The following is a 27,226-nucleotide window of genomic DNA, read 5'->3' as shown; positions in this document are numbered from 1 at the left end:
AGAAATAAGGAAACACGCACACACACAAAAGAAACAAAAACAGAACCAAATAAAACAAAAAGCAAGAGAACAACCAGACAAATACAAGAACCCAAAAACAAAATCAAACAATTAGGATTGAAACTAACAAAAGTACATAACCTAAAAACAAAACCAAAACAGTGTGCCAACTGCAGAATAAAGCAAGAAAACAGAACAAACTGATTAAAACTGATTAAAATCAATAATAAAATAAAAAGGGAAAAAACACAGGACAACAGAAAAGCAAAGTAGAAATGGAATTACAAAAAAGTATATATTTTAAAGAAAAAGAAGAAGAAAAAAATAAGGGAAAAGAACACAACAACAGAAAAGGAAAGTAAAAATAGGAATATATCAAAAAAATTAAAAATATGTTTTAAAACATGGAGATCCCAAAAAACTAAATTAAAAAAATACTAAAACAACAAAGAAAGAAAGAAAGAAAAAAAAGACAAAAAACAAAAGGCAGAACCAACAACAGACTGAATCAAAACATAATAAAATTAATAGTAATAATTATGTTTCTCTGCGGACTCCCCTACAAGTGTCCTTGCACATGCCATGAGCCAACAGCCCACCTCCACCTCCCCAAGAGGCTGTCCTCTGCCTCTGGGCTGGTCTCTGGACCTGCTGTGGGCCCTGTGGGGACCCCTCAGACTCTGATCTGGCCCAATTCCTGCGTGTGCTTGCCCCCAAATTCCACAGCTGCCAGAGCTAGACTGTTTTCATTTGTGGGAACATTCACTGTCTACTCAGATATTCCATAGACACAGGGTCTACCTAGCTGATCGTGGGGATTTAATCTGCAGCTTGTACAGCTGATGGAAAGATTTTTGATCTTCTTCCTTAGTCGCCCCATCCCTGGGGTTCAGCTTTGGTTTTATCCCCACCTCTGTGTGTGGTACACACACAGGAGTCTGGTCCTGAGGCTGTCTTGGGGCTCTTGGGTCTGCCCCGTAGAGGACAGGGCACAGAGGTGGTATGACTGCTTGGATCATGGGAGCCCTGGTGGCACCAAATATGCAGGAAAGCTGGCGGCCATGGGGGCAAGAGATATGGCCCTCTGTATATTAATCTTGTATCCTGCAACCTCGTTATAATTGCATATTAGTTCCAGGAGTTCTTCTGTCATTTTTTTCAGATTTTCTATGTACACAATTATGTCATTTGTAGACAAAGACAGTTCTGTCCTTTCTTCCCAATATCTATAACTTTATTTTCTTGCCTTATTGCCTTAGAAAGGACTTTCAGCTTATTGTTGAAAAGGAGCAGGGAAAGTAAACATCCTTACTTTTTACCTGATCTTAGTGAGAAACGTCTGAGTTTCTCAACATTGAGTATGGTGTTAACTCTAGGTTTTTTGTAGTCTTTATCAAGTTGAGATTGTTTCCCTCTATTCCTAGTTTACAGATTTTTTCATAAATATGAAGCATACTATCCAATACTATATATTAGGGAGTAAGGAAGCATTGTTCCTTATAATGAAAAAAAAAATAGAGAAAATTTGAGGAGCAAAAAAAGTTTATCATGACTCAATTGAACTATTTCTCCAAAAGCCTAGTAAAACAGATTTAAAAATACAATATAACCACATCAGGTTTTTTTGATATATTTTTACTGATGTACAATATGTTTTTCATGTAGTGAAAACATGTAAGAAATAAATTACTGATTCCATAGATATTATTATAACTCCTACTGCTGAAGTTTATTATTCTTTAATCATAGTTGTATTTCATCTATTTTTGATATTCTCAGTTTTTCTTCCACAAAACACCTTTTATATTACCCCCTTTACCAATAAGTTGAAACTAGGTGACTACTCAAAGATATTAGAGCATGTGAGTTTTATCTGTGACTAATTGTAATGATTTATTGGGGGGAGGTATAGTGGGTCATATCTTTTACTATTTAGTCATAGTTGGATTTAATAAAGATAACAGTCAACTGAATTCAGAATATTTACTGTTTATCTGATAGCATGAACTTATTCCAAGGGGTGTGAAATATTCAAAACAACAGATGCAAATCTAACTTTTGAAAATGATAATTTACATTTAAATTTTGTAATGAAATGCTTCAGCTAATTGAATCAGCTATATCAATCATTCTAATGTATGTAAAGAGCCATCATGTTTTATTAGGAATTTGAACTAAGTATGAATGAACCCACCAACACATCATTTCAATATCAATTATTCATCTCATTAAATCATGTTTTATGTAACAAAAGGTAAAGTAAAATGGAAGAGGAGCTCCTTCTGTTTAGGACTTTGGTTTATATTGACCACTGTTAACTCTATCCTGGATTATAGCAAATGTCTTCTAACAGTTATCCATGAGGCAAGTCTCATTTATTTTTCCATATCCTTCTAGTTACCATTACTACATGAATCTTCTGAAAGCACAACTCAAAGTTGATTAGTTCCCATATTAGAAATAGGCAGTGATGCTTTCCTGCCTAAGTAATGAAATATAATATTTTCAATATGGCATTTAAAATCTTCCTCTGTAGAACATTTATTAGGATTTCTAAGCTTACCATCGGAGAGTTGGTTGGAATTGTGAAGGGTCTCAGATTTCGCCCTACTTCAGTCTAAAGAAGGTAAACTTGCAACAGTTTGATGAATGCTGGAAGAATACAGGAGACTCTTAGGTTGGAGACAAGAACTGTATTACTCATGGCATAGCAAGTAATATGAGTGTCATGTTCCTGTTGGGTCCCCTTACCCCCAAGTTCTACATGAAGTGATGCAGAGGAGCCCAGGTAGATGCTATGTGTGCAGTGGACTTACATCACAGTTGAGGAACCCTGGGCTTAATGAACCCAAATATTCATAATGTGCTGCAACAAATTTGCCTGGCCATTTTCCCAGAAGGAGACTTATATTTACTACAGTAGATAGTAAACAAATCTGCCCTTTATAACTATATTTGAAAGATAATCCAGAACAAAAGAGCAGGAGTGCCTTTGTTTGCAAGATACACAGACATGCCAGAGATCCGTGGGGGATTTTCCCAATAATATCTACCCTCACTTCTGTGCCATCTTGGTTTCTGACAAATTTTCCCATGAGTGTACTTCTCCCTCAGACACTTTGATAATCTGACCAACAACATTTAATTAAAGCTACTCTCAACCTGGCTTCAAGTGGCTAAGGATGAAACCAACTTGCACTTTTGACCACGGCAATGCAACCCAGTGTCCCAGATCCAACCAACTGAACAAATCCCATGAAACGTCAGGATTTAGCTTAGAAAGCCAGATAGCTTTAACCTTAAGTTTCTCTATTGACTCTTCCCCTGGGCCTAAGCCATTAATCCAGGTACAGAAGGGTGGCCTAATTTTAGAGTTAATGCCATAATCATGTTAGTATTACACAATTCATTGGATTTCTTAAACAATTAAGGTCTCTTATGACCACACATAGTGTTTAAGGCCCAATGTTTTGAAGAGAAGTTAATGCCTGGCTTCAACACATAATGTAAAGTCCTATGTACATACACAGTGCCATTGGAAAGATATTGTTATGTATAACTCATGAGGACCCACAATGAGACCTACATCTGTTGGAAGGCATGTTATGCCAGTGTATCCAGTGTGGCCTCCGAGCCAGATGGTGAGTCTTAGGATTCTCAATTTACGTCAGACCATTGAGCTTGGTACTTGTGTTTAGAACTGCCTGACTGAAATCAGTCAAATCTGTTCTATTTGCCCATGCCACCAGCCAAAGGGCATTTGCCCACCCTACAAAGTGATTGAGAAACAGTAAGTGGGGATAGGGAAGACACCTGGTGCTATTGACAAGTGCTTTGTGTTAGAGGTGCAGAGTTTGACACTATTTGCTGCTATTTTCAGTATACTTCTTGGTAAAGTTAAGAGGAATAGTGATTGAATCATTGTTAAAGCCACCTGGAAAGAATGACAGACCAGCACTCCATTAAATTTAAGATGCTTGTAATGGTTTGAGAGAGAGACATCATTGTGTTTTCCTTTGTGAGAAAGGCTCCAGCAGCCATTCCAAGAGAGATTATGAATGTCACTCTCTCACTCCCTTACCACCTGGGACATAGCATGTTCTTTCCTCCCTAGTTGCCAGAATTTTTATCTCCATTGTTTGGAAAATATAATAAAAATTAAAATCTCCTTCCCAAACAGAAAATGCCTCTACAAAGGTAGAAGAGAAAGAAATTTTTATTATTGAATAAGCATTAAACCAGAATGTGATGCACATCACAGGCAATCTGCTAAAAATGTTCAAAGACAAATAAATCTCACCATTTTGTATACCAAGCAGATACAAGTCCTACTACTCGAACTAGTTACTGTTGATCTTGAGAATGCATGTGTAAGAGGATTCAACAACACCATTTATCACACACAGCTCATCTTAACTTTACTTGGTAACTCGGGTGACCGTCTATGTTACCTAATTGACTTTATCCAAAGGAAAAATAAACTTTTGGTATCTTTGTGATAGGAGACAGTTTTGCATCTTGGAGGCAGACACCTGAAGGAGTTAGGCTCCTATCCTCCCACAGAAACTGGAAGATAGGGAGTCTATCTTCTTTAATGATTGCATTTGAAAGAGATGGTGAATAGGCCCTTGAGAAAAGCCTTTCTGAACCTTAAAGCTGGCAAGAGCCTGATTTAGCTTTTCAAAAGGTTTACATACATTGCAAAGAGACAGAGAAATAACTTGCAATTCACATATTTTCTTAAAAAGTCCCTAAGAAAAGAAGGGGGATCTCATTTTCAACAGGGAGAATTATTTCTTTACCATGTTCTATTTTTATTTACTTTTACACCATTCACCGCCACAAAATCTGTGTTTCTCATGCATTACCTGTAATTTCAATCACCTATTTACACCCAGACTTTTCATGTAGATGAGGCAAGTGCAAAGTTATTATAACTGCATTTTTAGAAAATGTATCCAGAATGAAGTTTAAATCCTCTGTGCTTCCTTTTGGCCCAGCAGTGTGGCCATGGGTTTAAGTTGGGGGAAAGAAAAGTGCATTATGCCCAGCAATGGCTAGCATAAAACCCTGAATTTTCAAAGTGTATTATCCCCTATCTCTTTCATTCTGATCATTACCTGAGAAGCACCTGAAAGGAGATGATTGCTTTCTGGGACAGCCACATTAATTGAAATAAAAATGTCATTAGTAAGGTGTGTGGAAGAGAAAGAGGTGAGGGTAGAAAGGCTAGAAGTTCTTTTGAGTTGATTTTTGAGGAGATCAAACTCTCAGAGATACCAAGTGCTTGTGGATAGTAGAGATTGTGGTGGGTTCATGTTATATCTTGGCTATGGCCCATTGCTGAGTGGCTTTTGCGATAATAGGCATACCATGTCAGGCTGCAAATGGTCTGGGAAAACAAACAGATGACAGATATTAGTTTCAGTGGTCATATGTTTGTGACAGAAATTGGCCAATCGGTTTGGATTAGCAACATCATAACATGAAAAAAAGTCAGCAGAGGTGAGGCACCATTAATAGCCCTGAGAGGGAACAAAGGCCTACCATAGTTTATCTTCTAGAAGAGGTTGGGGGCAGTGCCATATGTAATGTGGGTTTATCCATCATGAGACAAACAGGTTAAATTTTGACAGTAGTCCCAATCTGGCATTCAGTTGTAGACTTTGCATCGAAACATGGAGTCCTTTACTTTGTGCCCAGGATATAATGGTATATGTTTTTCTATGTCCAGTGTGATGTTTGGCCCAGGCAGCAGTTGTGGCAGTCTGGATGGTGCAGACTGGATTAGCAGATTTTTTCCAGTTGGTCTCATCAGAGGCTCTTACCGTGGGCATCTATACATGAATGACCTAGACAGTTTGATTTGAACCTCAAGAAGAGTGGGATGGAAATTAATTTGGGAGCCAATATTACATGGATGTTTCTTAAAACCATGGGGTTAAATAACTTCATGTAGATAAAGGGTAAAAGTACAGAAGAAAAGGGCCCAAGTCTATGATTTTTATAGTAAAATTGAATGACAAAAATGTGTCTCTTCATGTTATGTTTTACTCTTCTCTCCCTTAATCTCACAGTTTGGCTACTAAATGATTTCTCTCCTTATATGTCAAGTATGTGTTAAAGATAAAACCGTTCTCTAAAGCTCTCAAAGAGTCTTAGTTACTAAAATTTAGTCTAATTTGCTTTTACTAAGAGCTTTTCCTAACTATGTCTATTCATTAACAAACTGTAACCCATTTGAAGAGTTAAAAGTACAATTTCTTCTACAATGATCAATATATATTTATATCCACATAGGCTTTTTTAAAGTATCATTCTTTATGATTTTTAGTTCTCTAGATGGCATATCTACTGACCATATCATTAATAAATCTATATACAGGAAATTCTTTTAAATTATATTGGTTGAAAACAAAGTCAGTAGAACAATTGTTTGCTGAATTATCTGGTACTTTCAAAGATAAGTGATTTTATTTACTTTAATATATTGGAACTGCTTTAGGTTTTGACTACATGGGCATATAGTGCCATTTTGAAGCATTACTGCTATAAACTGAAACCTCCTAAAACTGATATATTGAAACCCAATCCCCAAAATGATGGAATTTAGAAGTGGCCCTTTGGGAAGTGATTAGGTCATGAGAGTAGAGCCCTTATAAATGGGATCAGTACCCTTATAAAAGAGATCCAAGAAAGCTCCCTGCCCACTCTGCCATGTGAGATTACAGTGAAAAGACAGTCATCTATGAACTAAAAGTAGGTTCTCACCAAACACTGAATCTGCATCTTGGACTTCCCAGCCTACAGAACTATGATTAAAAATATATATATATATATATATATATTTTTTTTTTTGTTGTTGTTGTTATAAGCCCCACAGTTTATGGTATTCTGTTATAACAGACTGACAATTACTAGGACAATTACTGTGACCAAAATATGCCCATATATACATCATAATAGTCAGAAAATAATTTATCTAAAAATCATGTAGATAAATATATGTCTGTCAAAGTCAATAACACATATGAATAATATGTTGAATTTACATTACTGAAAATTAAAATATACTATTAAATATCTGTAATTACCATTTGATAATATCCAGGGACTATGGTAGCTATAGTTGACCTTGATAACCCCCACATATCTCTAGTGATCTGAGAAGCTGTGCACATGTGCCAAAGTGCATCCATGGACAGGAGAGAACAGAAATGGTCAGTATTGGTTTCCTATTTCTGCTGTAACAAATTACCACAAACACAGGTCTTAAAATAACAAAAATATATTGTCTTATTGGTTCTGAAGGTCATAAGTCCAAAATCTGTCTCTTAGGCTAATGTCATGGTGTTACTAGGTTAGTTCCTTTCAGAAGCTCCGCAGAAAAGTCATTCCTTAGGTCTTCCAGCTTGTAAATGTTCTGGGCATTCCTTGGCTTGGGGTGGTATCACTCCAATCTGTTTCTCCTGTCACATTGTCTTCTTCTCTTTGACTCTGATCCTCCTGCCTCCCTCTTCTAAGGATCTATGTGATGACATTGGACCCACCTGGACAATCCAGGATAATCTCCCCATTTCAATATCCTTAACTGGATCACATCTGCAAAGTTCTCTTTACCATGTAAGTTAACATATTAGCAGATTCTGAGGGATTAGAACATGGGCATCTTTGGGTGGAGTATTCAGCCTAGCACAGAGCTCTAGCTATTCACATATCCCAGACTCTATGTGAAGCCCATGCATGTAGAGGTTCAGCACAAGAAGGACCTCAGCAAAGAGTAAAGCTTGTGCAGATTTGTCAACAGCCTGAACTTTGAGTGCATTCCCTGATCCATGAACAGATCTATCAGAAATGGGTGGAAACTTTACTGGCTCACAGTGTTTGAACACAGTCTCTGATCAGTCATTGGCTCACTACAAGCTATGCTGGAGACAGACATTACAGAATTAAATGAGGGAAATCACTACAACAAAACGCAAGCACACAAACAAAAACCACCACCACCCCAGAGGATATCTGAATCCATAGTTGCTATAAGATATTATCTAAAATGTCCAATTTTGAACAAAATAATATGATAATTCAAAGAAGAAATAAAGGGTGACTTATGAAAGAAAGAACTATCGATAGTTTACAGAAACTATTTGAAAGAAGCCCTAATATTAGAATTAGCAGACAAAGACTTCAAAGAAATAAGTATAAATAAGTTCAAGATAGCTAATAATGACCACCTATGTAAAGGCTACAGATAATACCATACTAACTGATCAAAGATTAAATGCTTTCTGCTAAAATAGAAAACATGGTAAAGATATTTTCTCTCTCCACTCAGTTCAACGTTGTACTGAATGTTCCACTAAGTGCAATTAAGCGAAACAAACAAAAAGCAAAAGAAAGAAAAAGAATTTTAAAACATCCATATTAGAAAGGAAGAAATAAACTTCTTATTACGGACAACCTCATCCTGCATGTAGAATATACTAAGGAATCAACCCCCCCACACATGAAAAATAAATAAATAAATAAACCTACTAAAACTAAGAAAAAAGTTCACCAAAGTTTAAGGATACAAAATCAGTATACAAGACCAATTGCATTACTATACACTAGCACTGAACAATTGTTACCAAACTGAGGTCCGGCTACTTGCCACTCATATCAATACCCGAGAGAGAGGCAAATGCTGGTAGAAAAGAAAGTTCCTTTTAATCAGAATACCAGTGATCTGGGAAGATGGTGGACTCGGTGTCCCCCAAAAATCATCTTCAAAGATTCTTCTTGACCATGAAAGTTTTTAAAGGGTAAAAGAGAAGTAATCTCAGTTAATTACTGAGATAGAGGATCAGAGTTGTTGCATCGCCCACTGTGTTGCTGGCTTGTTGACTTCTCGTGATCTTTCCTTAGATGCTGTCTTGTTCACGCGGTTTGTTCATGAGATTACTGAAGGGGAAGCTAGGAAGAGATCTGGTCATCAGTTAATTACTTACTCTTCATTTCTCCTTCTTTGATCTACAGAAAGAACCAACAGGTTGGGCAATGTATTATATGATCAAAAGCTTGGAAAGGTGTGCTTGGGCTGGAGATGAGTAGAGCATAGTGGTGCCTCATTTAAGGTTAGTGACAAGACAAAAGGAGCCTCCTGAAAAGAGCTCTTTCCCGCCAAAAGCTGCTTACACAATAAAAAATCTATTAAAAAAAATTTTCAGTGCACAATAGCATCCAAAAATAAAATACTTAAGAAAACTTTAACAAATGTGAGCAAGTCTTATAAAGAGTAACCCCCAAAGCATTTATGAAAGAAATTAAGGAAGATCTAAATCCAGTTTAAGCAAATATTTTCTTAAAGTCCTGAGAAAACAAACCAACCAAAGACTTTTCCAGCCAAGAAGCAAAATCAAGGTTATTATAAAAGTATGTAAGTAATCATTTTAAGCATTAAATATGCAAAAACACATAACAAAATTGATAGTAAGCCATAGTTTGCCAACCTCTAATCTAAATAAATAGAATAGAGAGACATTGCATATTCAAAAATTGGGATACTTAATATTGTTAAGATGAAATTTTTCCCAAATTGATAGAGTCTACACAATCCCTATTAAAATTTCAGCAGAGTTATTTTTTGCAGAAATCTACAATCTGATCCTAAAACCAAAATGATGGCCAATTGACTTTTTTTTTTTTTTTTTTAAATATTTATTTATTTATTTTATTTTTGGCTGTGTTGGGTCCTCATTTCTGTGCGAGGGCTTTCTCTAGTTGTGGCAAGCAGGGGCCACTCTTCATCGCGTTGCGCGGGCCTCTCACTGTTGCGGCCTCTCTTGTTGCGGAGCACAGGCTCCAGATGCGCAGGCTCAGTAACTGTGGCTCACGGGCCTAGTTGCTCCGCAGCATGTGGGATCTTCCCAGACCGGGGCTCGAACCCGTGTCCCCTGCATTGGCAGGCAGATTCTCAACCACTGCGCCACCAGGGAAGCCCGCCAATTGACTTTTGACACAGTTGCTGAGGCAATTCAATGTGGGAGAGATAGTTATTTCACAAATGGTAGAGTTTTGTGGGTCAATTGGACATAATATATGTAAATAAGTAAATACATAAATAAAATATAATTTAGACCTTTACCTCACATCATACATAAATATTAACTAAAAATGGATCATATACCTAAATGTAAAAGCTATAACTTTAGAAATTCTAGAATAAATCATAGGAAGAAATCTTTGTAACTTGGGTTAAGCAAATAGTTCTTAACTCATAAAAGGAATTTTGATCAATTGTTATTCATCTAAATTTAAAAAGTATATGCCTTAATAGACACAATTAGAGGAATGAGAAGACAAGTCACTGACCTGAAAATCGTATCTGTTAAAGGACTGTATCTAAAGCATTTAAAGAATATATCCAACTCAAATCATAAAAAAAAAGATCAAATAAAAATTTGTGAGATATTTGAATTAACATTTCACCAAATAAATTTGAATGACTAATAAGCACATGGAAAGAAGCTTAACGTTTTTAGTAATTAGATAATTACAACTTAAAACCATAATGAGACACTACTTCACTCTCTGTAGAATGGCAATATTAAAAAGACAGATAATAACTAGTATTGGCCACGATGTGAAGAAACTGGAACCCTCCTACAATACTGGAAGAAATGTAAAATGATACCAGCTCTGGAAAATATTTTGGCAGTTTCTTAACAAGTTAAATATAAACTTACCCTAAGATCCAGCTATTCCACTCCTAGGAGTCTACCTATGAGAAATCAAAACTCATGTGCACACAAAGAGTTGTACACTAATTTAACTAATGTGATATTCATAATAACTAATATTTTAAAGCAATCCAAATGTCTATTTAGTGGTGAATGGATAAATAAAAGATGGTATATACATAAAATGTGATACCATTCGGCAATATTAAAATTTTTTAAACTACTGAAAGAAGCTGCAAAATGGATGAATCTCAAAAACATTGTGCTAAGTAAAGATGCTAGACACAAAAACTACACACTGTATAATTCCATATATGTGATATATCCTGAAAAGTCAATTTTATAGAGATAGCAAGCAGATTAGTAGCTCCCTGTGACTGGTGCTAGGAACAGGGGTTGACTGCAAAAGGAAATACGAATTCATTTTGGGCAGTTGGAAATATTCTAATATATATTGTGTTGAGGGTTTCACGACACCATATATAATAGAAAAATCATTGAATGTTATGCTATGTTACTTATGCCTACATAAACCTTTTAAAACAACGAGATTAACAGATGTATATACAAATAGATAATCAAAACAGTAGAGAATACCTAATAATAAATGCCTAGATATTTGAACATATAATGTATGAGATAGGTGATATTTTAATTTAGAGGGAAATAAAGGTTATATTAAAAATAACTGACAAAACTCTAAAAACCTTTAAAAATAATTGTAAAGTCACTATTTTTCTTACTATACAAAAATAATCTTGGAAATTAACTCTATATAGTAAAAATCCTAAGAAAATATTTAAAATATTAAACTAAAAAATGGGTAAACATTTCTAGACAAAAGGCCCAGAGTATAAAACAATTAATGTATTTAATAATACAGTTAATATTTGGATATGGTCAAAATAACCTAAAAAAGCAAGAAATGTTAGGAAAATAATATACATATAAGAGATAAAGGGTTAATTGAGTCCTTATACACTGATGATACAAAGACTGGAAGCCAAAAGAAAAATGAACAATTCTTAGCAGATTAACTTTTAAATGGTCATAAAACTTGTGAAAACATATTTAACTTTCTGAGAAGTTCAGATAAAATGCAAACCATAGCATTAATTTAGTACTACTTTAAATATTTTGAAAAATATTTTTAAAGTGATAATATATAATATTGTTGGCATTGCTCGAGTAAAAGTAAATTATGACAGATGCTTGAAAATCTATACCTATGAAATTTTGAAAAGGAAATATATCCTATGATCCCCAAAGTCCTCATCTCTGAAACATTAACATAGAATTGAAAGAAAAAGCACATAAATGGAAACATATTTAATCTAGCTTTGTTCAGAGTGGCAAAAGGAAAGAAAGTGAATGCCTGTCATTAAGAAAATGGTTGCATGAAATTTTGAACATCCTGCTGTGCTCGTCGTGTGCCTGTTTTTCTGCTCAAATCCATCGCCTACATGTTCCCTTGTTGTAATCTGTATTACAGAGGATACAACTCTAAAGCATATTTTCCCAGCACTCATCAAATGGCTTCTGGAGAAGTTTTGCCTCTGAGAGCACTTGCAGGAAATTGGAGTGCAGGAGGTGAAGAGACTGGGTTTCTCTCCCCCTTCTTTCTGCTGCGGGCACTGGTTCTGGCAGTGACATCCTCTCCAGAGTTCGAGCTCTTAACAAACAGCTTCTGACTCCTGGGCTCTGTTCCTCACCTTCTCTCTTTTTTCTTTTTGTGATGAAACATTTAAGGTCTAGTCTCTTAGCAAGTTTCAAGTATGTAATACAGTGTTGTTAACTATAATTCAATTAAAAATGGTCAAAGGAACTGAATAGACATTTATCCAAAGAAGAAATACAAATGGCTAACGGGTACATGAAAAAATGCTCAACATCACTAATCATCAGGGAAATGCAAGTTAATACCACAGGGAGATATCACCTCACATCTGTTGGAGTGAATATTAAAAAGACAAAAGATATCAAGTGTTGACAATGACAAGATGTAGAGGCAGGGAACCTTCACCTTCTCTTCTACCCCACAGCTCTACTTAGGGCATTGGCTTCTTGCTATGGCTGATCAAAGTGTTGCCTCACTGTCACATTATGTCTTTTTACCCATTTCCAACACTTAAAAAATAGTTCCCCACATTAAACTTTCTATTGCACTGCTTGGCTTGGGCTTTGTTTCCTCAAAATGAGTAGGTATTATTAACTTTCTACATTTTATAGGTGAGAACATGGTAGCTTAGAAAAGTTCATTTGTCCTAGGTCTTATAGCTTGGATTAAAGCATATTCTAACGCTAATGCCTGTGCCTGAGTTGACAAATTTCTGTGCCCTTTTTTAAAATTAATTAATTTATTTATTTATTTATTTTTGGCTGTGTTGGGTCTTCGTATCAGTGCGAGGGCTTTCTCTAGTTGTGGCAAGCGGGGGCCACTCCTCATCGCGGTGCGCGGGCCTCTCACTATCGCGGCCTCTCTTGTTGCGGGGCACAGGCTCCAGTCGCACAGGCTCAGTAGCTGTGGCTCACGGGCCTAGCTGCTCCGCGGCATGTGGGATCCCCCCAGACCAGGGCTAGAACCCATGTCCCCTGCATTGGCAAGCAGACTCTCAACCACTGTGCCACCAGGGAAGACCCTCTGTGCCCTTTTTATGAAACAGATATGGAATTCTCCTTATCAAAGTTCTTTAAAGACTGCATGAGAAGGAAAGTAATAAAGAGAAGTCTACTTCCTAAATCATATGGAAGCACATATAGTGGTTAAGCTTCAGTGCTTTTAACTGTGAATTATAACATGTGTCTCTTTGGATAATCTTGTTTTCCAGAGAAAACATTTATAAGATTCAAGGGTCATATGGGTAGGATCAGGGGAGGTGGGAGGGAGGTCCCAGAGGGAGGGGATATATGTATACATATAGCTGATTCACTTCAATGTACAGCAGAAACTCACACAACATTGTAAAGCAATTTTACTCGAATTAATAAAAAATAAATTACAATATCAAAAAAAAAAGTTAGGGACATAAACATGTAATCAGAAAAAACATAATGGATAAATGTAAAAAGTGAATAGTAAGCTGCCATGTCTTGACTATATTTTAACTGTTTTGCAATGACATGTAAAAAAAATTAAATTATATTGTAACCTGAAATACCTATTTCAATAATAAAAACCATACCATGTGAATTCACAAGTTCATTTATGAACTGTAAAGTGTAAAATAGATAGTACATTTTAAAACCTCATGATCTATGAATAATAAGTACAACTTGTATATATGTTTTGGTGGGGGGTGTGGATTTAAAAACTCTTACAGGTTCTATGATGTTCCTAAAAAGTCTTCTATTTTAAACACATTGTTCTTTTTTTGATGTCAAACTTAACTGATTCAAATAAACTCTTCCTATATCATTACTCAGGACTATTCTAGAGGTAGTGGGACTGAAGATAATTTCTACAGAAATAGCAAATGCAAAAATAAGCTACAAGTAAAAAGCCTTTATAGAGACACCTGCATTTGAGGTAATGATACATCATTCAAATGCTGAGACCATAGGAGAGATGCAGGAAATTATGGTAGAGAGACTGGTGGACAGATTATATAGGCCATGCTGAGAAGATTGTATTTTATGATGGGAATTTATTGAAAGATTTCTTTCTAAAAATGATATAACTGAATTTGTGCTTTATAATGATCACTCTCGAAGAACTGGAGAGGTCTGAATAGAAATGAGTTAGACTAGAAGCAGATATTTGTCCGTGTGAGAAATGATGGGGGCCAAAATTAAAGCAGTTCCAATATGAATGGGGAGATGCCAAGGGATATGAGAGAAGTTAAGGCCCTTTTATCTTTTTGATGATTGGATTTTTAGAATGAAGAAGTATTGAACAATATTTCACAGTATTTCTGAATAGTGAAAATAGCTAGTGGTGATAAACTTAAATGAGATAAACATATACAAGATATAAATCTGGGACCAAATTAATGAATTATATGTGGGCATGTGGCCTCAAGATGCTGTATTTTACTCTTCTAAGTGCTAAATCCATATTTCCTTGGCTATGCAAACAAATATTTACTTCATTCAGTTTAGTCAGTTACATGGGAAAAAATTGGCATGAACTGGTGTTATTAGCATTTGTATTTTGCCAGCATATTACGATTTGTTGGTATATCAAGCCACAGACATAGACCATTCTAATGATTAATTGCGCAATGGGCTTGTTACTCACCATAAGGCATAGGTCTATGAAAATGTCCAAATGACCTGCTTGGGCCAATGCAAGAATTTCTGTAGATTCTTTCACACACATGACCAATCATTGAAGAGCTAGATAAATTTCTGGAAGATGGAAATATTTTATTGTGTAATAGAACATGTATAGACATGCTTTTTTCAAACTCACTCGTGTACATATAAAATGTGTATCTCCCCTCATAAGAATTTTACCAGAAGAAAAATTTCTGTAAATAAAACTAAGCATTTAAAATATTAAATAAAAGGACAGAATGTATCTGGGTTGTGGCATTAAGAGATAAACTTTTAAAATATATTTCTTTTTTATTTTGCTTAAATGTTCACATGTGATTTTTAAAGTCAAAAACCAAATAAAGCAGATGAAAATATTAAAGTATTTGAAAAATACACTATCCTCAGTAATTTCTTTATTAATGAGTATAAATGAAAATGTTTATAATAAAGAATTAATATATTTAAGGTCATAAGCAATAAGACAAACATTTTATTTAATGCATGGAGGCTGGCATTATTTCCCTCTGATATTATTTTACATATTGGTTTATTAGAGGTTTTCATGTTATTAGATCTGAGTAATAGGTCCATCAGAGAACATAGCATTTTTTTCATACATATACATTTATGTTTAAATCCTACTAAAAAAGGACATAGCATGATTATACATAGTCGATTTTCAAATGTGACATACTGATTTTGTAGGCAATTCAAAAATAGCACTTATAAAAGTGTTTCAGGCAATAGCAAACTAAATTGATTTTGAGGGAAACCATTCAGAAAAATAATTACAATTTTTATGATTTCCTGATGTGCTTTTGCAAAGATACATTTCATTTATTCATATTAACTACATACGGATGTTTACAATTTGTTTCATTTATACTAATCAAATGTTTAACCCTCATAATTTTAATAAGTAGAGGGGAACTTGCTTCTTTTCTAGTTTGTTGTATACCTGTTGACATACTTCATTATTAGCTTCTAATATGTTTTAATTTTGAATAGCTGTGAAACTCATTTGAATAAGTTCATTATTTTGCTGCCAGAAGAAACAAACTTTAATTTAATTAGAGGTCATTGAGCTTCCAGATTGAGTTAATTAAAGATCTAATCAAGCCTCCTGGGTATAAGTAGTTTGTCAGTTGGGAAAAATCATCACAAGGCAAAACTCTAAAATCTACATTAAGATTAATAGTTTTTTCTACTAAAACTTTGTATTTCTAGGCTCCTCTCAGCTCCAGAATCCCTTTCAATATTGAATAATGAATGTCAAGAAAATTATATCTGAATAATTTGCTCTATGCCTACTAAATACATCATTATCAAGTCTTCCAAATGTAAGCAAGATTTAGGTCTTAAATGGAAGAAATTATTAAAAACTACACCAGACAGATGTTACGTTACAGGGTCTCTGAGCATTCTTATGTTTCCTGAGAATAAAACAATATCCATTTAATTAATGCTATCAGTTATTGAAATGATAATATACAAATGTGTAATGGCTCTGTTTAAGTACCATCTTATTTTCTCTTCAATTCTGTTTACTGGACTTAAATGCAATGTCTTGATATGAGTTGACATAGAGCTCATCTTAATTCATAAATCCAAAAAGTAATATGAGGATTGCTGAAAGGGTTTCTGAAGAACAATGAAATTATACTTCAAATGGTTATGGGATTTTCAGAATCCCAGGGGTAAGCTGACATGGACATTAAATTTAAATTAAATTTTTAAAAGAGAGTAAGTGAAAATCAGTTTATGACTATTGGGTACAAATATTTCAATTATTAGCCAACTAGTGTCTCCATCACTTTGCTACTTACTGATAAAACATAAATTATACTGCAAATAAATAATTTTGTAAAAGCAAAATCTATATAGTATTTATATATATGTTATATATGTATATATATGCATATATATGATCAATAAATTTACTATCCTAGCAATAGTATTCAATAAATTGTTTTTATCCATTGTAGTTCAAACTTTTTTTTTAAATAAGAGAAATATTAAGTTCTAGAAGTTAAAAATAAAAGGACAATAAGGCTAGAAAAATAAAAGAACATGTCAAGGTAGGGATGTAGTATACCTTAATGCGTAAAGGCACAGGCTTTCAAGTCATCCATGCATTTATCAGAAAAGGGATTTTGGGGAAATAACTTATCCACACGCAACATGAGCATTCTCCCTTGCAAAAGGAGCATGTTCTCTTCCTCATCAAGTTATTTTAATGACTAAATGAAATAATGAGTGCAGCATTCTTAGTGCTCAATAATGTTAGTTCTTAACATTGTTAAGATTTTGTAAAATCCATGGACAAAAAGTCAGTCACAAATGCTCAGGGGTTATGAAATAGCAGAGTACATATGCTTTTATAGAGATACAAAAACATAACTATTTTGCAAATAGACACATTCATAGAACATCCTAAAAAAGGGATAATGATCATAATTCCAGGCAACTTATGAATAATTCTATAATTTTTTTATTGTATACAAGTGATGTAGACACCATCAGTCCATCATTTTAATTATGTTAACATTAAATGTCAAAATGTAAATTTCTATATTACGTGGTTATATTTTTAATGTGAATTAAATAAAAATGGAGATCAAAATAGATTGCTTTAAGCCATGGAGATGCAAATAAAAATATTTTCTGGAAATTAATATAAACTCAGAAGTAGTTATTATTATTATATTTATTATTATCTATTTATTATTATATTTATTAATATAAACTCAGAAATAATTATGTTAGTTAAAGTTAGCTATTTTCCCCCAAAAGTTTCAGGACTGAGAATGAATGCTTAACATATCAACTGTAATTACACACAAACATACACTCACCACACACAGAGACACACACATCACACATATTAGTTATTGATAACCTTTCTCTTTCTCTTATCCTCCTTTCCTCAATCTGTTTTTTGGGTGCTTATTTAAATATTATATAGCTCAACCATTTGTCCTACTCTAAATACAGTCTCTCTATAGGTAAATTAATTTTTTTCTTGTTAAAGAAACGATGTAGAAAATAATTACAATTGTTACTATTTATGAATACAAACTCCATGACACTTTGTATTAGGAAAATTTGTTGGCTATAAATTCTATTAGCATCAATAGTGTGATATGGCCAACAATATACTTCCATTTTGCTCTCCTGTCCTTTTGTTCTTGTCTTACATTTTATTTCTATACACATTACATTTTATTCCTACATTATAAATTCTATACTACAGTGTTTACTTTGCTGTAAAAAGAGGTTGAAAATGATAAAAATCCTTCTATACAATAAAATACTGTTTAAAATGTGTAATTTGATGTTTTGATATATGTGTATACTCATGAAACAATCTCAATTCAGATGACAAAACTTTTCATCAGCTCCACAATTTCCTTAAGCCCCTTTATAATCCATGTATTCCTCCACATTCATCCCTATAGGTTAATTTCCATTTGCTCAAATTTTATATAACTATAGTCATACAGTCTGTATTCTTTTCTGCTGGCTTCTTTCACTCAGCATACTTCTTTTTTTTTAATATTCACCCATGTTCTTGAATGTAGCAGTAGTTCATTTCTTTTATTGCTGAATAATATTCAGTCATACAGGTATACCCCATGTTGTTTATCTATGTACCTATTGATGGACATCTTGATTATTTTTAGGTTTTGACTCTTAACAAGAAAAGCTAATATGAACATTTGTGTACTAGTTTTATTTTGGACTATGGCTTCATTTTTCTTTCTTTCTGAGCATAAATGCCTCAAAGTAGAATTGCTTGCTGACATCTAAGTGTATGTTAAACTTTACAAGAATTTACCAAATTGTTTTCCAAGGTTGTTCCATTTTACAGCAATGTATGAGGGTTCCAGTTTCTACAAATTCCTGTTAACTCTTGCTATCATCAGTCTTTTTTACTTTAGCCATAATATTGTGTGTGTAGTGCTTTGTGTGTGTGTGTGTGTGTGTGTGTGTAGTGCTTTTATGTTGTGGTTTTAATTTGTTCTTTCCTAATTACTAATAATATCAAACATTTTCTTAATTTGCTTATTTTTCATCCGTTGTCAGATATATTATTTGCAAACATTTTCTCCCTCTCTGATGCTTGTTTTCTATGTCCTTCTTATCTCTTTAGAGATGCAAAAGCTTTGAATTTGAGGAAGTCCAATGTATTATTTGGGGTTGTTTTAATGGATTATTTTGATTTTGCTTATAAAGCTCTATGCGTAACCCAAGAACTAAAAGATTTTCTCCTATTTTTGCTGCTTAAATTTGTATAGTCTTTATAAATTAACTCTTACATTAGGTCTATTATCCATTTTGAGTAAATTTCAATTTTGTATAAAATGTGAAATATGAATAGTATGTTTTCATATGTAAGCAAATTGCAGCAGTTAGCTGTCAATAAATGATACACAACTAAGATAACATGAATTTAAAACAGGCATAATTTCTAAAATAATAAAGATCTGAATATTATTAAGTTTTATACTACTTCAGTCATAGTTCTGAGTAAAGCCTGCTGCTACATGTATTGAAGATAAAATTAATGAGCAAACAATTTTATATGAGTATGTGTGGGTATGAATATTATTAAGTTTTATACTACCTCATTCATAGTTCTGAGTAAAGCCTGCTACATGTATTGAAGATAAAGTTAATGAGTAAACAATTTTATTTGAGTATGTGTGGGTGTGTAAATAAATATATATTTATATATGTGTTTATATGTGTGTTGTAGGTATATTTATATATATGCAGTTACAGAATGTCTAGGACAAATGAAACATTAACTAAAGAATTCAGATGAAACAACAGAAACTTCAATTCACTGGTCCATTTGTTATATGCCCTTGACACTTGGTTAAAATTTAGATTTTGCTTCATGTGAATTAAGATAATTAATTCTTTTAAATTGATATATTCATGTTACAGAGAGCCATTACATTTTCTAGATTTAAAAAAAAGTCACCTAGAATATTTTATATAATATTTTAAAACAGCACAACGTTTGATTACACAGGCTCAAATAACTTGGATTTTATATTTGCCTTTTTAAATGTTTCAAATATATATGACATTTGAAAATATAATTCAATGAGTAATGAATTATTACATATTTAAATAGAATCATCATGCATCAGATTGTCAGCTGCATCTACTTTAAGAGGGAAAATTCTTTGCAAACTGAATATACTTTTAGTCTGATAATTAGTATCAGCATTTGACACTTGAATTCTTAGAAACTCATTAGATTTTCAAAAATACCTTTGCTTAATTGTGATTGATACCGTATCAGTAGGCACACACCAAACACATAAAGGAAATTGCTGCTGCTAAATATCACTGTTAATTGGGCAGCCCATTTTAGATGAATTGTGATGATGAACTAAAAAGAAGAAAAGATCAACAGAGAGCTTGGTAAGTAAATGAGTAAAGGCAACATCATTCTTCAAATCACAGCACTGCCGACACTATCAAAATCACAAGTGTTGAAATGTTTAGCATTAAAGAAGAGAAACTAATTTTTTACAATGTAATTGATGCTGTTAAATTGACAAAACAGCATTTTGTTGAGTATGTATGGGCAGAGTGCAGGGACATGGCAGGAAAGGAGGAAAAAGCCAAATGTTGATAGCTTAAGCCATGCAGCATGGATTACTTAAGAAAAAAATTCCTTTTTATTTTGTGAAATACCAACATATTTCAGTGATAAATAAAATCATCAGTCAGAAAAGATGATGTAGTTAGCTCTAAATGATTTGACTGAGCTCTTTTTAAACATTTATTGGTCATGCATAAATCATTTACATTTTCAAAATGCATATTCTTGACTTTTTATAGGCAACAATTAAAATATGTTCAGAGGGTTAAATTGTAGTGGGAATGATCTAGGAGAAGCAGCAGTGAGTGGTGGCTTGAAGCGAGATCTTAGTTCCCTGCCCAGGAATTGAACCTGGGCAGCCTGGATGAAAACCAGGAATCCTAGCCGCTAGTCCACCAGGGGCTACAGGCTAGAAGCAAAATTTCCCTGGCCCTTGCCCCTAATGAAAAATGCATTTCTAAAGGAGGCACAGACTGTAAAAACAGGTACAAGTTTATTATTAGAGACACAGTACAACAAGTGGGAGAGCACACAGAGAAACAGTTTGTAGACAGAAGCAAAGCTGAGATACACACCCAGAAAGAAAGAGTGTGTGGGCATCCTCCCTAGTGAGGAGGAGAGCTGTAAAGAGGCAGTCAAATCATTTATACAGGACAGTTCTTCTGGGTCTTTGTTTACCTTTGGCCAACTATCTGGTTTCTTTTTCCACACCTGACCTGCCCTAGGGCCCTCCCCAACATGCAGGCCCAACTTTTTTTCCAAGATGGATTCCAGCCCAGAGGCCTATGGGGGGGCCTTGGCATCACCTATTAAGGGGTAGTGCTTCCTTCTTTTTGACCCCCAAGGAGACTTTCTGCACATGCGCAGTGTCTCCCTTGCCCCAAGGATGGGGAATATGTGACCTCTTGATCCTTTACTCAAACAGGGTTTAGCCCCTCTCTGTCCCTGCCATGACTGTTAAAGTGTCCACAAGAAGCAAAGTCCAGCTATTTACCCTGTTCCTGTTGTTATTTCCATCTCGAAGTGCAAACAGAAGGCTGATTAAATATCTAGCCTAGAGTCCACCTGCCTCCTTCCTCAGGAAATGTAAACAGGCGGCCAGTTGTAAATGCCTAGCCTGGAACCCATCTATCTCCTGCCTCAGGAAGTGGGACAATCCTTCACTTAGCTTCTAATTGTTTCCTCAATATCACTGTTAGCAAATCATGGCTCTAGTTTCAAGAGTTTCCTTTCTAAAGGTAGGACTTTAATATATGCTAAAATAACAACTTAGTGTTATGTACTCTGACAGGCTCCTAGCTTTTGTACAAATAATTGGTCTTTTAGGTTAATCATCTCCAAACCATCAGTAGAGCAAATTTGAGCGTACAATCCAGCAGACAAACCATCAAGCCATAAAGTCTTATTTTCAATTGATGACCATAAACATCATGTGAATCTTATACTGCCATCGGGCTATTTTACTACATTTACCTTTGCTTTTACTTTCTCATTCTTCTAAATATTTTACATCATGCCTCTTGGCAAAATTTCAAGATCTTATGACTCTGATGCCCTGTCCACAATCAAAGCTGATGATGTTGCTTCCTACTTACCTGAGGGAACGAGGGCAATTAGAAAAGAACTTGCATAAACTCTCACATCTCCTTTACTCACTACCAGCATCTGTACCTATGGTTCTCTGCCTCCAAACCTCTTGGCATACATCAATTTTCTATGTTCCCACAGTAAACAATCCTTCCACTTGTGCACTGAATCTTATACCTTCTATTCTAGCTAAGGACATTACTAGAAATACTCTTTTTCTTTGTAATTTTTTGTTAAAAGCTAGGCTTGATATATTGGCTAATAAGAACTGAGCTAAGTAGGTCTTTAGTGTGAGGTTTTGTTAGTGCAAGTTTGTGTGCCCGATGCACAGTGAGGCCAAACAAACTAAAACGTCAGAGTTTGGAGCAGAGAAAGGTTTATTGCAGGGCCATGGAAGGAGACGTGTGGTTCATGCCCTGAAAAGCCCTGAACTCCCCGAAGGGTTTTGGCAAAGCATTTTTAAAAGCCAGGTTGAGGGGGGCGGAGGTCACAGGGTATGTGTGATCACCTCGTGCACAATTCTCTGATTGGCTGATGGTGAGGGAACAGGGTGGAGTCACAGGGGTTAACTTTATCAGTCCTTAGGCTCCGGAAGGCCTGGGGCTGTGTGCTCATGGTCATCAAGTAGTTAATATTTTCCATTTGCTGGGGTTTTTTCACATCTGTAAAACATCTCAGGAAATGTGCATCAGATACTGTTATCTGTGTACTTCAGAGAGGAGCTAAAGCAGAGGATATGGGGGAAGGCCTGACCCGGGAAGGCCCCATAGGGTCCTGCTTGGTTACAGTTTTATGCTAATAAAGTTGGGCTGTATTTGACATTTGCTGTAGCTGTACATGCCAGAGCCTTCAGTTTCCTCCTGCATCCTTACTTCTACTGTTGTTTTTGAGTTCCCTAAGAATACCACATTAAATACAATTTGTGTCTTGCAGCTCTTCCAGCTGTAATCCACTTTCCTACTGGAGTGCTGTTGATGTTGTGATAAGGTATGGGGAAAGGAAAGAGTTCTCTAATCTTATGATTAAATCTGAGTCTTTTAAGATTGAGAACCTGTGTCTCTCAGTTGCGACCTTCACAAATGTTTCTAAAACTCACCCCCTTTGGTGAGACTGGAAACCTAATTTAGGGAAATGGAGTTCAGGAAAAGTGGGATACTGCTCTGATAAAGGCTTCTTTTGGAGAGTAAGATTTTCGTATTAAAAAAAAATGCAATTTTTTGCATTTTTCAAAATGCAAAAAATTCATGTTTCAAAAGGATTATTTTTTCTCTCCCCTTGCCAGAGACAGGAAGAGCTCTTTTTTGGCTCTTCACTGTGTGAACCCTTTGGGGCTCCTGAAGGTAAAACTTATGGAATTATAGGGTTAACCCCTTGGGCTGTGGCACTCAAGAGTCTTGAGTCATTTTCTTGCACACTAGTTCACATTCAGCCTCCCACAATTCAGGAAAATTATCATTTTAGTGTTCCCACCAGTGTGTGGTTTCACTGTCTTCTGTTCTAGGGAAACAGATCTCAGTTAGAACTGGATTTGCCCAGTTCTCCAGATTTCAGGGTAGTCCTTTATCTTGTGACCTCAGTTCTCTGATGATTCTAAGAGAAGTTGTTGATTTTTAGGTTGACCTTTTTCTTGCAAGGGCAGGGTGATGACCACCAAGTATTTTTCCTGTCAGAGCAGACACTGAAGCCTCTCTTCTTTATATCATCAGCTTTTCCTTTCTCCTGAGGCATCTCCATTAACATACAAATATGCTGTCCGTGCTACCTTTTAATAAAACAGTCAGCTGAATCATGTTGCTCTCCCCTTTTGTGTTAGTTTCCTTGGGTTTACTTAAAAATTTACAAGACTGAGTGGCTTAAAACAATAAAAATTTACTTCTCACAGTTTTGGGGATGAGTCCAAAATCCTGTTGTGGGTAAGGGCCACAATGCCTCTGAAGGGAAGGATCTGTTCCATGCCTCTCTCCTAGGTGGTGGGAATTTAAAATAGTACAGCCCCTTTGGAAAGCAATTGGGTAGTTTCTTAAAAATTAAGACACAAATTTACCAGATGACTAAGCAATTCCACTCCTAGGTATCTACTCAAGAAAAACAAAAGCCTATGTCCACACAAAGACACATAAATGAATGCTTATAGTAGCATTATTCATAATAGTAAAAAAATGGAAAAAATGCAGATGTTTATCAAACAGTGAATGAATAAACAAAATGTGGTATACCTGTTATCAAATGGGGACCCTCTGCTCACCACTTACAAAATCAGTTACATACTCACAAATGTTGGTAGTAAAGGAAGGGTGCCTTTAATCAGAATACCAGCAATCTGGGGAGATGGTGGACTCAACGTCCCCCCAAAACCACCTCCATTCTGCTTGGTCATGGAATTTTAAAGGGAAGGGGGGAAGCAATCTCACTTACTTACTGTGATAGGGGGTCAGAGTAGTTGCCGTCCCCCCACTGCATGCGGGCTCATGGACTTCTTATGATCTTTCTCTAGATGTTATCTTGTTCACACAGTTTGTTTAGGAGATTACGGAACGGGAAGGTAGGAAAGAGGTCTGGTCATCTGTTAATTACTTGTTCTTCATTTCTACCACTTTGATCTACGGAAAGAACCGACAAGTTAGACAAGGTACTGTATGACTAGAAAATTTTAAAGGTGTGCTTGTGCCTGAGATGAGTACAGCGTGGGGGTGCCTGGTTTAAAAGTTAGGTACAATAGAGCTTTACTAAAGTGGCCAGAAAAGGCGTTTCCTGCTAAGGGAGGTTTCCTGCAAAGAGCTGCTTACATACCCATACCATGGAATACTGTTTTACATTAAAAAAGAATGAAATAATTTTGCATGCTATAATATTGATGACCCTCAAAAAACCTGAAATGAAAGAAGTCAGAGAGAAAGGACTGCATTTTGTACAATTGCCATATGTAAAATTTCTAGAGAAAGAAAACCTACAGAGACATAAAGTAGATTTATGTTTGCCTTAGGTGGGGGTAGGAAAATGGAATGGCTGCATGTAAACACAAATATTCTTTTTTGAGGTCACAGAAATGTTCTAAAATTGTTTTTTTTGTGTGTGTGGTTTACACATAACATATTTACTAAAAGTTATTGAATCGTGCACTTGAAAAATTGAATTTTATTTAAAATTTTATGTCAATAAAGTGGTTTAAAAAAAAAAGCATCTTGCCTCCCCACCATTAGCCTAATGGACACACATTATTCCTCTTATTTTGAGTACTTTTTTACAGTATTTATTGTATTCTAAAATATTACATAATTTTATGTAATAAAATTTATCAGATTATTTGTTCCCTCAGAATGTAAAGGGCAAAGATCTTTACAAGTTTTGATCTGTATCCTAAGGCAAGAAGAGTGGTAGCACATCAATTAATATTTTTAATGAATTAATAAATACATTCTACTTAAAAATGATACAGGGCCACTGCTCAACTATGTTATTATATATCCAACAATTTAAATTTAAGGTGATGCAATAGAAATAAGTACAACATAGGTATTCTAATATTTTAATTGTCACAAATGCAAAATACTTATCTTTAAGCTTTGTTAAATTTCTGCAGTATTTCAGGTAAGTTATTTGACCTAAAATTATTATTTTTCTGCTTACTCTTTTAATTAGTTTTACGGTTTATTCATTCAAAGATGCAATGTAAATTTATACTCATACTGTTAGGAAATTACTTTGTGTGAATCTTTCTTATTTCAATAGCTAGATTATATGATTCCTAAAGATATGAGAAATTTTCTATACTTCTATATAAGTATTGTTCAGATAAACTAAATAGACTGCCAGATATTTCTCCAGCAAAGATAGGTTTATTCAAGATCAGCAGAGAATTGCAATTCAGGGTCTGCAACCATGGCAAGCCACATACAAATTCCTACATGGCAAGGGAAGGGGAACACTTTTATGGAGGGAAAGGAAGTTGGGAGGGCTACAGTAAACAAAGAGTTAATGGCTTTTTATTGGCTGAGTCCCGTCCAGGGAAGAAGAGGAGTCTTTCTTCTTCCTGTTGGATTAGGCTATCATCACAGGATATGAGAGCTCCCATTCTGGTCTCCCAACTTTATTTATTTGAGGTTTTTGTGTATTAAATTTTTACATTTCCCTCTTTTGATCAAGATCTTTCCCTGAAAGCATTATTGATCCAAAGTCAGGTTTTCTAGTTTCAGTTGCTTTTTGTCCTTCAGTGTCGAGAAGAACTTTTCCTGGGTGTGTGTCTCATGTTGGAGGGAAAGTGTACAGATAAGAATTTGAGGTCACATTTGAGGGAAAAGGAAGGGTAGGAGAGAGAACTCTCAGGTACTTTTCATCTAACATCTGTATGCTATCAAGGACATAGACATGGAGATCTTCTGAAGTGGTATGTCATCACCAAAGGTTTAGTGACAAGCTTCCAACAGGCCTGGTCCAGATATGTTGGGAAAACTGTCTCATTGGATGTTGTCTACTTCAATTCTGGAAAATCTTTACTTTCAGGTCACCAGATAATATGCAGTTCTAGCTAGGGTTTGTTGCTTTATTTAGGTGTGTCCTGTGGATCCAAGAATTTATTCCTTGGAGTTTGGTGGCAGAAATGTTCATTAGCAGTACCTGATAGGGGCCTCTACAGAGAGGGTGAAGAGAGTTTTTCTGGAGGTGTCTTTTCCAATAAACAAAATCTCCAGGTTGCAAGGTGTGATGCTTAAAGTCTTTGTTTCCCAAGGGCACACTGTGAAAAGATTGCTCTACTAAAACACGGTTATTTCTAATAGAAGCAATCAAGCCTTTGGAATATTCAAGTATATTTCCTTTTATCAGTTGTGGTTCAAAAGAAGCAGGAACCAAGTGCATTGGGTGTTCTGCAACTATCTCAAAGGGTGAGAGTTTATGAAGTCCAAAAGGAGTGGGTCTAAGATTTAGAAAGACTGACAGCAATGCTTTTGTGCAAGGCATTTGGAGGAACTTTATAAATTTTCCCAATTGAATCTTAACAATGCTATTAGTGTCTTCATCTAAACCAGAAGATTAGGGTGAT

Source organism: Eubalaena glacialis, chromosome 5 (genome assembly GCF_028564815.1).
Source record: "Eubalaena glacialis isolate mEubGla1 chromosome 5, mEubGla1.1.hap2.+ XY, whole genome shotgun sequence".
Taxonomy (NCBI): Eukaryota; Metazoa; Chordata; class Mammalia; order Artiodactyla; family Balaenidae; genus Eubalaena; species Eubalaena glacialis.
Note: the sequence above shows the minus strand (reverse complement) of the source record.